The following is a 13068-nucleotide window of genomic DNA, read 5'->3' as shown; positions in this document are numbered from 1 at the left end:
ATGTTTTACATCGAAAGGTACAAATACTTCTCAAAATAAAACAACATTTATCGAACAGCTTTAACCAAATTTATGAGAACCAATTTATTTGACAATAATTTGTAACAAAAAACAGGAAGTTTGAGTATGAGACTAGGGTCCAAAAGCCTTATGACAGGATAAAAGCAAGCTTTTACTTGAATGAAAGCAAGTGTGCTCTTTGAAAACAAAGAGCAGGAAGTGGCAGTGCATGTAATAGCAAGTGACTATTGCCATGATGCCTACAAAACACTGAACAAAATGGAACTTCTTGATACAACTAATATTTTAGCAGTATAGATAATAACCAATCCATATAATGAGGGCACCATTATAAAGGGTATGAAATTTCCTACAACTTTACTACACAATATTTTGTGGATAAACTAATCGTTAGAGAGTTACAAGCAATTGTAATCATGACTATTGAAAGGAACGAATAGGACTCGTGACCCCAAAAACAATGTGGCACAGGGGGGTTTTGTGGCTGGCACAGGGGATTAGCATCGGATTAGCACTGTGGCATTGGGTTAGTAGTGTGTATGGCATGTTAAGAGTTAAAACAGGTTCTTAGGTTGAAGGTTTGTTTGGTCTTAAACTTGGATTTTTTTTAATTCTTACTATTAGCGTTTTTAAGAAAAAAATGGGCTGAAAGACTACGCTATATATCCAGCATTAATAAGATTATGGGGTCTTTATACTGTTTTTAAACTGTTATTCATAATGTTTAAATAACAGGTAACCGGGTCTGGAGAAAAGACTACGCTTGATTCTCAATTTACTCTTAGTGCATATATTCACAATATACACCGTATAAGTTAAAACAACAACAAAGACATTTATTCCACCAGTTTTAATTATCTGGGTCTGGAGAAAAGACTAAGCTCGATTCCCATTTTTTTTCCACAGGAATATCATTATCGTATCTTAGTTTGGACTTATATTATAAATTTTGAAATAACTGGGTCAGGAAAAAGACTTTGCACTTATTAAAATTCTTGAAACAACCGGGTCTGGAAAAAAGACTTTGGGTTTATATTATAATTTTTGAAACAACCGGGTCTGGAAAAAAGACTTTGGATTTATATTATAATTTTTGAAACAACCGGGTCTGGAAAAAAGACTTTGGATTTATATCACAATTTTTTAAACAACCGGGTCTGGAAAAAAAGACTTTGGACTTTTATTATATTTTTTTAAACAACCGGGTCTGGAAAAAAGACTTGGGATTTATATTATAATTTTTGAAACAACCGGGTCTGGAAAAAAGACTTTGGATTTATATCACAATTTTTTAAACAACCGGGTCTGGAAAAAAGACTTTGGATTTATATTATAATTTTTGAAACAACCGGGTCTGGAAAGAAGACTTTGCACTTTTGTGCTATATGATTACTATAGGATTTTAGTTTAGAACGGATTCGCCAAAAATCCCTTAAAATTTATTACATTTGTGGGTAAAGTCATTATTACATTTGTGGGCGATCAAAAATTATTACATTTGTGGGTAAAGTGTTATTACATTTGTGGGCGTTATTACATTTGTGGGTGCAACACCCCCCCCCCCCCGCTTCCGGCGCCCTTGGCTGGGAGCATTGATCAATCCATGTGTTTACTCTGTTAACATAGTATTACACATACTCCAATACATTACAATGATTGCTGTTGATTAAAATATTCTGTACAAAGCAAATGGATGAAATGTTTATCTACATATCAAAGACTTGTAAATTGAAAATGAATTGAACTTGAATTGAATTCCTAAATCAAGAAACTCGGAAAAAGCTGGTTGCACTTATAAAATCATATGAAGATGATACGATTTTAAGGGCATTAGGGTCTGTCAAGTCGTTTCAAGTTATTTCTGCAATGCCATGATAACACACTGAAATTATTCTATGTCTATCTCTGTTTCAGCACATTTGACCCCTTTTTTATTTGATGGATAATGTCTTCTTAGATAGAGACTTTTCAAAATAAAGCACCAACTTTTAGGATTCTAACCCCTTTTGGTGTATTTTGGCTACCAATGAAAGTTTGTTGACATTTTGACCTTTCCCTGACCTTGTCTTGACCCTTTATATCTTCTGGATAAGGAATTCTGAAGATATACTTATCAAAATCGAAAATAAAATGTACACACATGCAAACAAAAAAAAAAACGCAAAGAAAGAGAAAAATATCTTTCTTAACACCTTCATTGTAATTTGCCATTTAATGAAAGTTCGTTGACCTTTTGACATATGCGGTCATAACTTCCTAACGGGAAGTCACGAGTATATGATTGCGTACACTTTTTTGTTCAGTATAACAAAACAAACAATCTAATATATGACTCGACACAATCGGGAAAATTTCAAAAATTGACCCCCATTTTGACACCTAACATGGTCAAGATGACCATTAGAAATTTGTCACCAAGTTGAAAGTTGTTCCATGTGATGTCATCAATCACATTTAAGCGAAAAATCAGACTTAGCCAATTTCTCGAAGTAAATGACATATATATGCTGCCTGAGTATAAGTGGGAATTCCAAATCTCTAAAAATAGTTTGATATTGAACTCGAATTCGTAAACAACATTGAATTTGCACACATTCAGTACGCACCGTCATTTCCTTTGTTTTATATGTAGCCTAAATATCTATAGTGCTACTACTAGACCCCGTATAATATCGTTTATAATGGACACAAGCAGATTGAGGTAAGCAATTCATGTATTTTCCAAAGTTATTCTGTATCTATGAATCAGAAACGTGTCAAATTTGAAATCACACTCTGATTGACAAGATTGATATGGCTTGTTTAATGATTGTATCTTCAATATTACTGTTTTGTCATTTACCTCTGATAATAAAGCAATAATTACCAGTGAGAAAATTGGAACATCACCATCTATGAACAGACAAGAAGGCAACAATCAAATTATATATTTTTTAAATCGTTGTTTTAGGGGTGATCAGACTTATTTTCCGACCCGGAAGTAATGGGGAAAATGAAAAGGTAGATTGTCGATTCGTCTACTACCAACTCGTCTACTCACCAACTGGCCTACCTTCATTCAGTCTAATGCCATTCCGTCCATCAATATTTCGTCTAAACAACTATTTGGTCACATAACCATTTGATCCAATCATCATTTCATCTAATCACCAGTTCGTCTTTTACCATTTCGCTTCATAACCAGTTGGTCTAATAACCATTTTATTTTCATTCATTTTGTCCCATTAGCACTAAGTCCAGTTAGACCAGATGGTGGACTTAATGGCTATTGGATCAACTGGTTAATATATAACCTGGTGAGTGAAATAAATGGCAGTTAGACCATATGGATAGTGGACTAACTGATGATAGACCAAATGATAGTAAGTGAGTTTGGAAATTGGACGAAATGGCATTAGACTAATTCGAAATAAACCGATGAAAATACATACTTTTTAAAACAATATTATTCCTATTTCTCTTCTCTTTTCTTTCCTTTCCTTCCACCTTCCCAATTTATTCCGACCGTCCAAAGTAGAAGGGGAGAGAAATAGGGTTCCCATGCACCCTATTGATATATATGTTTAATCTACATTTTTGTAATCCTTATAATGTCTATTCAATGAATTTTGACGTTCCCGAAAACGAAATATTTTCCCATGGGATTAAAATCCAAGATGGCATCCAAAATGGCCGCCATATCCATGGAATTTGGATTTTTGTACGTAGATTCCGACACAAACATTCATTTGCCACAAAACTATAGTGTCATTTGAAAGATAACAAAATTTCTACAAGTTGATACTATTCATAGGTGATGAAAAGATAATTCGGCTGAGATTGAAATAAGAAAAGTGCATTTTTGATATTTAACCCCTCAAAAATGAAAATTTGCAAAATACATGATTTACCATACGTCTAAGGGAAATATAATTATTGCCTTGAAAATTTTTGAAAAAAATTGTCTAATATACAATCATTAAGTGGACGAAATTCCAAATTGATATCATTTTTCCTTACAAACTTATCTCAAACCTGAAAATTCAATTTTCAGAAATGTAACTTTTTTAATGCATATCGAAGACTTGGATATACTAATGTATATTATCATATTTTCAACCCCCAAAATGGATATAGGCCTTAATTATCTATTATTTTGTTGGTATAAATTTTCTGCAATCCCTTTATTCTTCAATTTAAAGTCGGGTGATATAATGTTGTTTTTGAAAGAAGTAAGACTTTTGGCCCAAATTTGTATGTTTTTGGTAAAAACAAATTGCACATGCGCTGATATTGATCAGATTTATTATGAATAGCAGTAATAAATGCACAATGTCAACATTCGATATGCATGATATGAAAGATTTATCAACCATAATATCGGCAGGCTTGATGCCAGCACAAGTATCTTCATTTGCTTAGATAGAAGGAAAATATGCTAAATATATTAACCGATTTTGCGCTTTAAGTTAGGCCAAAAAGCAACCTCATCATACTTAGGATTTCCCACAGGGGAGCAAAACCGTCCGCCAAAAAAATATTCAATCACGGATAAAGGATTTTGTGCTCTAAAAAAAGTCTTCAAGTTCTCGTTAGGGGGAGGGGGGTGGGGGTGGGGGGGGGGGGCGGCAGGGATAGGTCCCTTGCATGGGTTGTGACTCATCAGTGGGGCAGTCTGCATGCCCCCTGCCCCCCATAGGTACGCTACTAATCCTCAATGTGGCAGTCACACCTATGAAAACGATTGCAAAGTGATTAATAGTAAGTCATTCAAATAATACAATAGCATTGATCAGCCTCTCGCATCGATTTTGTTAGTATGGCAAGCACAACGTTATGTAGAGTATGTGATGTGCATGGTAATAGAAATATATCTGATTCAGAAGAATGTAAAGACGAAAAAAGTGTTTCTGTACATCATAAACAAATTTATTATTTATTTAATGAAGTCTCTTTGAAACAGTTAAAAGATATACTAGCACTGCAGGTAATAGACATGAAGTTCTAACACATCAATACACAACTCAAAGGAACAGGATGAAACTACATGTAGGCTATATACCCCCACCTTATCAGTAATTTGAATCTCTGGCCTGTATTCTGAAATCAAGTTTATCTTCGAACACGAAATCAGTGTCATATTAAAGATAAATAAATTTTCTACAAGTTGATGTTTTTCATAGGTGATGAAAATGTATTTTGGCTGAGATTTTAAGAAGAAAGCTGCATTCTTGACATTTTCCCCCAAAATAAAAAAATGCGAAATAAATGATTGACCATGAATATAAAGAAAATAAAGGGATTGCCTTGGAACTGTCTAGTAAACTTGCCTAACATTCAATTATTAAGAGGACGAAATTCCAAATCGATATCATTTTTTTTTTGCAAACATGATGTCTCAAGCTTGAAAACCCAGTTTTCAAAAATTTAGCTATTTTAATGCATTTTACAGACTTAAATGTACTTACGTATATTGTCATTATCTTTATCACCCTTTTCCATTCCATTACTAGGTGTTTCTAACCTACACTTATTTAATCCGGGAGCTGTATACTGAATGAAGATGCAAGGTTGAAGATGAAGGTGCAAGATTGTAGATTTAGACTTGTTTTAGTGAATTAACAATTAATAGCATATAGTTTTAGTGTAGCAATTTAACAATTAACCTTTAACAATTAACCATGCCAAAAACGCAAAAGTAGAAAATGTGATAAAGAATCAGTACCACGGAAAGGCCTCTTTGTAAAATGCATTTCACAACTTTTATCATGTCAAAACTTAAGCTTTGTGGTTCTTAGGGAGGACTTAGCCAAGCTTTGACAGACAGGCAGTCAATCTTAAAACTCATTGGCAGGCTCATGTGCTAGATTCAGAAGAATTTTATTCTCTTTGAGAAAAGAATATCCGGAAATTTCTTGTTTGCCATCCGTTCAACCGTGATGGCAGTTTTGGTTGCCAATGTCACTCGGGCAACCGCTAATTTTGAGACCTGCTTTGGAGTAGGGATGGTGGATGGAATTTACCTCACGTTTGATTTGTTCCTTCTCTGTCATGTCTGTATTCCTCCGTTTGGAGGTGGTGTTTGCATGTATATAAACCGTAACATTGAGTATACTCTAAGGAGTGATCTTATTGATAACTCATTAGAAGCAACTTGGATCGAATTTTCTCCTGACAAGGATAATAAATTAATTGTCGGTTGTCTATATAGGCCACCTGATGCCGACGACGTATACTCAGAAAAAATACTAGATACAATAGAAAAAATAAGAAACGTGAATGAAGAACTGATTCTCCTTGGTGATACAAATATTGATTATAGAAATGATGATTTACAACCCAATTGTTACGATACTGCAACAAATAACAAAGAAGATTTTTAAATATAAAGTTTGAATTTTCCTTTTTTTTTATTACAGGAAATAATTATACATAAAATAAAACAAATAATGATCTTACATAAATCTCTTGAAGTGTCCGATGTAAAATTCCGAAGTGATGATACTATATCCAAGTAATAATCCAAATGATAAAATCCCAGTTGACTGGCGAAAATTCACAATGATGGCGATGATGAAACTGATGTTGAAGTCCGATGAATAATAAGAGTCACTGCAACGAGTTGAAATGTCCGTGAAGACGATGTTGATGATGATTAACAGTCAATTTCAGTAATCCATGGGTTGAAGCGTGTTCATTGAACAGGTTGATGATGTTGATGATCTCGATGAGAACTGATAATTTCTCTCTCAAAATAACTGCAAACAGTTCATTGATGCATAAACTGCTCTGATCTGATCTGGTGAAGTGATCTCATATGATGTGATCTCCTGCTCTCATATGATGTGATGATCAAGTGATCTAATATGATGTGATGGTGTGATGAAGCGATGGAAATATACACTTAAAATCAAACTCAGATAAAGCAGACACTTGTTACTTTATATAATGCTATTGTCATGCCTCATTTGACGTACTGTAATGTTGCTTGGGGGCACACATATAAGACTCATATACATAAATTGCAAGTTCTTCAAAGAAAAATTGTTAGATACATAACATATTCGGATTATAGGTCGCCAAGCACTCCTTTGTTTTTACAACTGCAAATTTTACCTTTTGATGAATTGGTATCTCTTAACTGTGTCACATTTATGTTTAAGTGTCAATCACGCCAGAATGCATTTTTGTCTCATGTGTTTGTTGAAAATTCTTCCATCCATCATTATCATACTCGTCAAAGAAACCTTCTCCATCAGCCATTAGCAAGAACCCAAACTGCTTTAAATTCATTTAGAATAGTTTGTGTTAAAGAATGGAATAAGTTACCTCATGACATTAGAAATAGCTTGGCTCTGTCCCGATTTAAAACATTGTGTAAAAAGCATCTCTTCGATAGATTGCGGTCGGATGTGAATGTATAAATCATGAAGCAGATTGCAATGAGTGAGGTCTCCATGTGTGTGTGAGGGTGTGTGTGTGTGTGTGTGAGTGCATTTGTAATCGGGTGTGTATGGGGGGGTCATGTGTGTGTTTATTATTAGAGGTTGTCTATACAGGGGTCAAAAAGGGTGGTGTTTCGGTTTTCTTGGGGCTCCTGTTCATTTGATGAGGTGTCCTTTCCTAAGCATTTCTTGTGCACTCACAAATCTTGACCGATTTTAATGAATGAGGTTGTCTGATACTTTGGGGAATGTCCTGGCCCTGCTTCATTGAGGCTGTTAATAGGGTTACCCTAGGCAAGCTGAAACATCTCTATTTTATAACCTACCCCTTTTATTATACTGTCAAATCATTTATTCTTAAGTTACATGTAAGTTTAATACACCCATTGTAAATATGTTACTTACTATGTAAAGGGGCCCCGTTAACAAGCTGTGCTTCACTGGGGTCCCAAACCTATCATTCTGAGTTCTATGATGTTGTATTCTGTACTATTGTTTGTGTTTGATATGGTTTGAAATAAATACTATACTATACTAATATGATGTGGTGATACTCTTGAAGAATCCGCCAGCTTTATATAGTTTGCAGCTATTCTTCTAGAACTCACTATTAAGGAAGGTTCTAGCATTTTCTTTAAAAAAACTTTCTCCTTTCAGGAGCAGTCAAAATCCAGAACACTCTTGAATGACCTCATTGAAATCAAGAGTGTCAATAGCATAGCTAAGCCTATTGTTCCTAATCTCTATTCAGAAATAACAATACAACTCCTTGGCCTTTTAAATAGGCAAGGCCTGCATAATAAAAAGACATTCTTGAATGTTCTTTACAATTCTTGGCTAGCCTTAAAGGGAAATAACTAATAGATGGATGTAATTGCTTTTACAATTCTTCTAAAATTATTCTTATATGTAACACCTCCCCCACCGGGGAAAAGAAAGCTTTACCGTAGTAAAGGTTTCTTTAAGATTACTTTTTTCTTTTAACTGTTTAAAGTCATCTTGATAAATCATTTACAGTTATCGTGTACAAAGATATAGTACTTAACGAACATGTTAAAATAAATGAACATCAAAGATGTTTTCTTCAAATGACACACTTGGTCAAAATCATGAATAATTTCACTTTTTATACTCTTGATAGAGCATCAGCAATTACATTATTCTTTCCCTTTATGTGTACAATTTTCAAAGGGAATGGTTGGAGCATTAGGCTCCATCTATACAGTCTTTGATTCTTTGTTTTGAATTTCTCCAAAAACACAAGAGGATTGTGGTCTGTATAGACTGTAATCTCTCCATTGGTTAGATACACCTCAAACTGCTGAAGGGCTAGTACGAGACTCAGGGCCTCTTTTTCAATAGTTGAATACTTCTTTTGAAACCGATTGAGTTTCTTGGAGAAGTAGCACACTGGTTTTTCGATGCCTTCTTCATCTTCTTGGAGCAATACTGCTCCTACTCCAACATCACATGCATCAATAGCTACTTTGAATGGCTTTGTGAAGTTTGGAGCTGCCAAAACAGGCTCATTCACCAAAATGGCCTTTAATTTCTCAAATGATCTTTGACATTCGTCAGACCAAACATACTTCACTTTTGCCTTCAGCAGGTTTGTCAGAGGACTAACCACAGTACTGAAATTTGGAACAAATTTCCTGTAGAAGCCACTCATACCTAAGAATCTGAGCAATTCTTTCTTAGTTGTGGGAATTGGGAAGTCTAAGATAGCTTGTATCTTGGCTTCTCTTGGTAGCACTTGCCCTTGACCAACCACATGACCAAGATATGTGACTTTTGCCTTGGCAAATTCACTTTTCATCAGATTCACTACTAGATTGGCTTTCTCCAGCCTGTCAAACAGTGCTCGCAAATGATTCAGATGATCATTCCAAGTATCACTGTATACTAGGATGTCGTCAATGTATACGACACAATTGTCAAGTCCGGCAATCACTTGATTTGTCAACCTTTGGAAGGTTGCTGGTGCATTTTTCATTCCAAAAGGCATGACTTTGCATTGAAACAAGCCTTCAGGTGTGACAAAGGCTGATATCTCTTTGGCTCGGTCAGTCAGTGGCACTTGCCAATATCCTTTAAGCAAGTCTATCTTTGTGATATAGGCAGAATTTCCAACCTTATCAATACAATCTTCTAACCTAGGAATTGGATACGAGTCAGTCTTAGTTACTGCATTTACCTTTCGGTAATCAATGCAAAATCTCTGAGAGCCGTCTGGCTTTGGAACCATTACAATGGAAGAACTCCAACTACTCTGACTCGGTTCGATTATGTCATTATCTAACATAAACTGTATTTCATTATTCACCATTTCCAACTTGCTTGGATTGAGCCTATAAGGATTCTGTTTGATAGGTCTTACATCACCTATGTCTACATCATGTACAGTTAAAGGTGTACGACCTGGTTTGTCTTTACATACATTCTCATATTCTCTTAACAGGCCAGATATATCATTTCTCTGATCTTCAGGCAGGTGTTTTAATGCCTCATCCATATTTCTTAACATCTCTGAGTTAGACAACTTTATACCACATGGTTCGTTCTTAGATACATCTGTATAAGACAATTCATTATCTGTCTTTCCATAGCATTCTTCTTCATGTACATCTACATGTTTTTCTTCTTCTTTGACCTGTGTTGTACCTATTGGCTGACTAGCCTCTCGCTCAAAGTATTCTTTCAACATGTTTACATGACAAACTCTTTGAGACTTTCTTCGATCAGGGGTACTGATCACATAGTTGACATCATTCAATTTCTTTTTGACTATGTAGGGACCACTAAACCTAGCTTTCAAGGGCTCACCTTGCAAAGGCAACAACACTAATACTTTGTCTCCAGGCTTGAAACTTCGCTCTTTTGCATTTTTGTCAGCTTGAGCTTTCATTTTTCCCTGCGACTCTTTCAAGTGTTCCTTAGCCACATCACAAGCTTTTGAGAGCCTTTCTCTAAACTTTGACACATAGTCTAGAAGGTTTACATCATCATCCTGAACCATAAACCTCTCTTTGATAAGCTTTAGAGGACCCCTAACCTCATGACCATAGACCAATTCAAATGGACTGAAACCTGTGGACTCATTCGGGGAATCCCTAGTTGCAAACAGTAGGAATGAGATCCCTTTATCCCAGTCATCGGGATAGTATTCACAATAAGCCCTAATCATGGTCTTCAAAGTCTGATGATAGCATTCTAACGCTCCTTGGGACTGTGGGTGATAAGCAGAGGACTTGATCTGCTTTATTCCCAACTCCTTCATAACTTGCTGAAATATTCCTGACATAAAATTTGACCCTTGATCAGATTGAATTTCCTTCGGCAGACCGTACCTAGTGAAAAACTGCACTAACGCCTGCACCACTGTCTTTGCAGTGATACTCCTCAAAGGTATCGCCTCTGGAAACCGTGTAGACAAGTCCATAATCGTCAGGAGAAATCTGTGACCCGACCTCGTTCTGGGTAAGGGTCCGACACAATCAACAAGAACCCTAGTAAAAGGTTCATCAAATGCAGGAATGGGTATCAATGGAGCAGGCTTGATAGAAGGCTGTGCCTTACCAATAATCTGACATGTGTGACATGTCTTACAGAAATGCACAACATCTTTGTGCATCTTAGGCCAATAGAAATGCCTTATAATTCTATCTTCTGTCTTCCGAATACCAACATGACCTGCCATATGTAACTCATGAGCCATTTTCAGAATATCTGTGCGGTAACAAGGAGGAACTACAACCTGGTGAATTATACACCAATCTTCATCAGCTGGTCTCCGGGGAGGTCTCCATTTCCTCATCAAAATGTCATCTTTGACATAAAAGCACTCAGGAACCTTATCAGCCTCAGCCTCAGAACATGCTTTTTGTAACAAGCTTTTTAATTCTGGGTCTGCCTGTTGTGCCTGTACAAGGGAGGATTTACTAAACAAACTACCATTGTTAGCAACAGAGCCTTCAACACTATCCCCATTCAAATCCTTGAAAAAGGTTTCAGCTAACCAGACATCAGTACTCTCCTCTACATCAGCAGATTCCGCATCATCCTTTTCAGCTCTACGAGTCTGAGACCTAGTAACAACACAATCCGGGAAAATCCCTGGAAAATCTTCCTGCAACAATTCAGTTTCAGCTACCTCAACGGGCTTCTCTGAAACCACTGGAGATGCAACAACTTTATCTCCAGCCAAGTCGTTACCTAACAAGAAATCAACACCTTTCATGGGTAATTCTGGAACGACACCAACAGTCACAGGACCACTAACTAGGTCACACTTTAAGTCGACCTTATGCAAAGCAACCGACATGAAATTTGGGCAAATACCTTGAACTAAGACGTTGGCATTCTCTGAACTCTCCGGAGGAAGAGCCGAATCCCCTGGCACCATCAGGGACTGTGCAGCCCCTGTATCCCTAAGGATCACCACTGACCTACCAGCAGTACCAGTCGAACAAGGGGATACTTCACCATCATGCAAAAAACTTCTAAAAGTTTCATCAACCTGCTTGACTTTATCAGCAAATTCTAGAGAAACACTCTCAACATCTCGATTGGGCTCTGATGGAACAAACTCCATCGAGGGAACACTTGTTTGCTTGACAAAACCCATGTCTTTCTTAGTTTTGGTTGGCATTCCAACCAATTTCCAACATGATTCTTTCAAATGTCCCGATTTATGACAATGAGTACAAATTTTGGAACTACGACTCTCAGACCGTTTGGTTGATTCTGTGCCCCCACTAGCCTGATTCTTATTAGCGTCTTTGTCCTTGCTTGCATATTTTCCCTCACTAGGTTTATTGTGGGATTCAAATGACCCTTTACCTTTCTTTTTCCAATAATTCTTGAAAGGAGGCCTATCTCCACTACCCTTATGTGTGACCTCAAATTCATCAGCTACTATGGCTGCTTTACTGACTTCAGTAACTCTATGGTCATCTAAGTGAGATTTAATGCCAAAAGGAAGACTCTTTTTGAATTCTTCTAGGAGGACAACTTCCCTAAGGTGAACAAAATCTTTGTCAACTTTCAGTGATCTGTACCACTTATCGAACATCATCTCTTGTTCCCAAGCAAATTCAACATATGTCTGGCCTGTTTGTCTTTGCATGTTCCTAAATTTATGTCTGTACGCTTCTGGTACTAACTCATATGCATTGAGAATTGTTTCTTTTACTGTAGCATAGTCACATGATTGCGTTTCAGAGAGCGAAGAATAGACTTTTGCAGCCTTTCCAACGAAAACACTTTGAAGGAGAAGAGTCCAGTATTCCTCGGGCCAATTCAATCTCTTGGCCACTTTTTCAAATGACACAAAATATGTATCAACTCCCTCTTCATCAAATTTTGGCACAAGGCGAATGTTTTTCGCCACATCAAAGCCTTGGGGAGATTTATCTTTAGTAGAGTTAGTATTTGCATGAACTAACTCCATTTCTTTAAGTTTCAACTGGTACTCCAATCTCATCTTCTCCATTTCAATGTTTTCTCTTTCTCCAATTCAATGTTTGCCAGTTGGATCTGAACATCATCTGACATATTGATAGAAGTTTCAGACTCCTCTGTAAGCTTCATGTGACTAGCTAACAAGTCAATTATCTCTGCC

The sequence above is a fragment of the Lytechinus variegatus genome, chromosome 9 (genome assembly GCF_018143015.1).
Source record: "Lytechinus variegatus isolate NC3 chromosome 9, Lvar_3.0, whole genome shotgun sequence".
Lineage (NCBI taxonomy): Eukaryota > Metazoa > Echinodermata > Echinoidea > Temnopleuroida > Toxopneustidae > Lytechinus > Lytechinus variegatus.
This window is presented reverse-complemented; position numbering follows the sequence as displayed.